The following is a 4,816-nucleotide window of genomic DNA, read 5'->3' as shown; positions in this document are numbered from 1 at the left end:
GGAAAAGATCTGAGTTAATGTTTTTGTGTTCTCAGCCCAACATCAAAGAATCGGGACAGTACCGTTCACAGAGAGTTGGGGAATGGCTGCACAGAGTCCAACTTGTAGGAATGGTGGAGGTGGTGGGACTGGGGGGCTGAAGGAGTTGAAAGTGTGGGGTGGGGGAGTAACAGGTCTGTCCCTGTTTGTGGAAACCACAGGAGGAGCTGTTCATGCTGTTGCTGGGTGTGAATTGTTGATGGAGTCTTTAAACTTGTAGTTGCTGTTTTCCAGACTGAAGCAGAGTCGTTAGCTGAAAACTGGTTTTAGAGCTTCATTCAGGACACCTTCTCAGGCTCTTACAGCCTTACCTGTATCATAACAAAGTGTATAAACCCCAATCCACCTTTAACATGGTCCTTCTCCCAAAGTCAAATATGACTTTCTGGCCCTGTCATAGTAAAGGGCTGCTTAGAATATTAGAGCCAATGTCACAAAGTTCCTCCTGAAGTATAAGTGAGTGAGAGAGTTCCCTCACTTTGCAGCACAACACGTCTCACAAGATTTCTACAACCAGTCAGAGTGAAATTTGTACTTTGTGTTGTCAGATGAACATATGAGCAGTGTTGGGTAAGTTACTTTAAATTAGTAACTTAGTTACATTACTAGTTACTTCTCTAAAAAAGTAACTCAGTTACTTCAAGTTACTCGTTACTTTCAGAGTAACGAGTTACTAGGGAAAGTAACTTTGGTTTTACTCAGAATTCTCTTGTTAATGTGTTGCTTCCGTAACTGGATACCCAGCCAGATTGCCAGTCTTCTAGCTTGCTTACTTGCCACAAGTGCACTGTGCCACCTACCAACAGAAAGGAAAAAATAATGTGCACATTTCCACGAGAGAAATCCCACGCCTGGACCGTCGTTGACCGCCGCCATGATTCTAGCCTGCTTTTTACATCCAACACAAAAACTGCAGTCGTGGTGCTTTTGATTGTACTCAGAACTCGGAAATTCTGCCTTCTGAATAGGAAGATGTAGGTAACACCAGACTGCAGATGAGCTGCATACAGAGCTGGACTGGGACAAAACAATCGTCCCGGGCATTTTGACTAGAGACCGGCCCACCATTATAGGAAAAATCATAAAGCCTTTGAATGAAAACAAACACTGTTGTGACAGTGATGTACACTGTTCTGATGGTATATATGTATCAATCTATCAATCGTTTGTTGTAAGATTCAGATAATTATTTTTTTTAAAGTGAGACATTTTAAATGAGAATAATAAAGAAAAGTATTTCCTTGTGCCCCCCTTTCCCTGTTAATGCCCTACCTGGCCCCCTGGCAACACTTTGCTAGACCCGCCCCTGCACAGTTACCAGCTGTCAGCTACGTAGAAAAGGATCCTGGTGTTATTTGTCTCTCAGAAACAGTTCAGAACTTCCCTTCAACTCATCCATGTCACCTAAAAGGTAAACCTGTTTCTCCATCACCTGTTCAGCTCTGATGATTCAGTAAGGACATCTCCTGGTTTCATCTTCATGTTTCCCTCTCACCAGATAACCAAACCGATATCATGACCAGCAGCTTTACAGCTGTGGCTCCAGCAAACATCAGCTGATACTAGAAATTAATATTAAATAAATTCTAACAACAGCTGATCAAGCTTAAACGTGCTGCTGTTGTTTAACGCGACATCCGCTGGTTTCCTCTTTCTGGCGCAAAGTGGGCGATAGTTATATATCGCCCACTTTATAACAAGAGAGAAAAGCCGATCAGCTGATCATTGATCAGTTTCGTGATTGAAGTAGAAACAGGAGAGGAGAGAATGAGAGAAGAAGAGGCAGCTGTGCAGCTTCAGCTTTGTGTCTTTTTCATTGTAGCTGAAGTCCGGGACAAACTGTGTTCCTTTTCACCTCAGTACGAAACGCGTAATATTTTCTCTGAATACCAGACGATTCTGTTTTTTAGGGGACGGTTGGCAACTCTAATAATTAACCGTATGAACAAAATAAAGTTCAACATCAGTAACATAGCACCCACCCAGCTGTATAGAAACTCCGTCATGCTAGCTAGCACGCAGTACGAAAATGTCAGCATACCGAAAATAAACTCCACCTAAACTTGGTTTATATCTGACCCAGATAGACTGCAGGTCATAACTTCTTACCTGAAGTTCAGTTCACCTGACACGCGGACCGGCGGCCGCTTCGGGTCTCTCCTCTTGCCTCCCTTTTCCTTCATCCACCTGCTGGCCTCCACCACTTGCTAATGTTATTGAATCTGTGGAAGCTCCGCGATATCCACCACACGAAGTAACGAGTAACGAGCCTATCTAAATCCCAGTAACGAGTAACGCGTTCCTGGTTTTGGCATAATAACTAGTTACCGTGCTCGTTACCACAATAATAACGTAGTTACTGTAACGCGTTACTTAATAACGCGTTAGTCCCAACACTGCATATGAGACACTTTGACTCTTCAGTGCAGTGTGGAGCCTAACAAAGATCTGTTTTGTGTCCCAGCTGATCAGCAGGAGGAGAAGAGTCTGACGGAGCAGCAGAGGAACATTTTCAGCCATCTGGACTCAGCTGAGTCACTACAGAGGAAACAATGAGCTCAACACAGAAGGTGAGGAAAATATCACAGTTTCACCAAATAATCAGTCACGTCTAAAACTCTCATACTCCCAACCTGTTATATGACTGTTGTATTTTATATACTATGTATTTTGAAATTGTGTTTACAAACATTAAGAAGTCACAAGCAATTATTATTCTTTAACATTATTATTAGTAGTAGTGATATTAATTAAATTTTCAATTCAATTCAGTGTTATTTATACAGCACCAAATCACAACAATAGTAGCCTCAAGGTGCTTTATATTGTAATGTGGATCCTACAATAATACATACAGAGAAAACCCAACAATCATATGACCCCTTTTGACCAAGCACGTTGGTGACAGTGGGAAGGAAAAACTCGCTTTTAACAGGAAGAAACCTCCGGAAAAACAATGCTCACAGAGGGGCGGGGCCATCTGCAGAGAGCGGTTGGGGTGAAAGAAGGAAGACAGGATAAAATACATGCTGTGGAAGTACATTATTATCATTATTATTATTAGTAGTAGTAGTGGTAGTAGTAGTATTAATAATAATAGTATTATTGCTATGATTGTTATTCGAACAGACTTAATATTGGTTCATCACCCCAAAAAACACGTTCAAAGCACTACAACAGTAGTCTGACATCAGGCAGTAAACACATTAAGTGTGTATATTTTCCTTTTTTTTTTGAGTTTTTTTTGCTCATACAAATTGAAATGCGATTAATATAGATTGAAAATGAACGACATTTAATCGCCTTTAATCAAAAATCAATCCAATATTTTCTAAAGTGAAACGTTTGAACAGTCATAAATTATTTTTAGCACCAGGTTGGATGTAATGTGTTAGAACTACCAGTAGGTGGGGATAAGAAAACTAGTGTTAATGGAGGGAGTTTGAAGGTTGAGTTTGTTCCACGACTGCATTTCACTCACTGCCTCTGTTTGTATCTCTGTCACTGCAGGACCAACATGGAGCGAGAAGTCAGCGCTCTCAGGAGGCCGACAAACCTCACAGAAGAAAGAGAGAGAAAAAATACACCTGTGATGAGTGTGGGAAGGGTTTTATTGGGAAGGATAAACTAAAACACCATCAGGTCATTCACACTGGAGAGAGACCGTTCAGTTGTGACTTGTGTGGAAAGTCTTTTTCCTGGAAGGGTTCCCTAAAAAAACACCAACCCGTCCACAGTGGAGTTAAAGCATACAGCTGTGATCAGTGTGGCAGAGCTTTTACTCGCAGTAGCTACTTACAGAGTCATCTAGTTACCCACTCTGGAATTAAGGCATACAGCTGTGAGATTTGTGGAAAAACCTTCAGTCAGAGAGCGCACCGAAATATACACCTACGCATTCACACCAGACATGTTGTCTACTGCTGTGATCAGTGTGGCAAACAGTTTACAACAGACGCACAGTTACAACTCCACATGTTTACCCACACTGAGGAGAGACCTTATAAATGTGATCTGTGTGAGAAGACTTTTAAAACTCCACGTTACCTGAGACGACACCAAGAGATCCACACCAGAAAGAGACTCTACAAGTGCAGTTACTGTGAGGTATGTATTTATATTTTTAGCTGTGTTAACTGAAACAGTAAAATGTAATTGGACGTCTGCAGAGATGCTCTTTATTTCAGGCGACGTTCAGGATAAAAATGTTGAAGGACTGACTTACACTGTCTTTGTGTCTTTGTTTAGAAGCAGAGCGACACGGATGGATCCAGTTCTCAGCCCTGTCATCACTGTGGTGGTGGGAAAAAGTTTCGTTGTGACCTTTGTGGAAAAACTTTCAGTCAACAAGACACCCTAAAAACACATCAACATAGACACACTGCAGACAAACTGAACTACTGCAAAGAATGTGGGAGAAGCTTCATCACATCAAGTGAGTTAAAACAACATGAACTGATTCACAGTGGGGTTAAAAAGCACCTCTGTGATCAGTGTGGGTCATCTTTCATTACTGCAAGTCACCTTAAAACACACAAACGAGTCCACACAGGAGAGAAACCATACAAGTGCAGACACTGTGACAAAAGCTTCTCACAATCAGGTAGTCGTAACCTTCATGAACTTGCACACATGGAAGGAAACTACAGCTGTGACCAGTGTGACAAGAGCTTCAGGAATCTCAGTTCATACTCCCAACACAAACGATCCCACGTTACTAATAAACTGTTTCACTGTTACCAATGTGCTAAAACATTTACTAAATTATCTGCTCTGT

The sequence above is a fragment of the Oreochromis niloticus genome, linkage group LG9 (genome assembly GCF_001858045.2).
Source record: "Oreochromis niloticus isolate F11D_XX linkage group LG9, O_niloticus_UMD_NMBU, whole genome shotgun sequence".
Classification (NCBI taxonomy): domain Eukaryota; kingdom Metazoa; phylum Chordata; class Actinopteri; order Cichliformes; family Cichlidae; genus Oreochromis; species Oreochromis niloticus.
The sequence above is the reverse complement of the archived record's forward strand: the minus strand, read 5'-3'. Positions refer to the sequence as shown.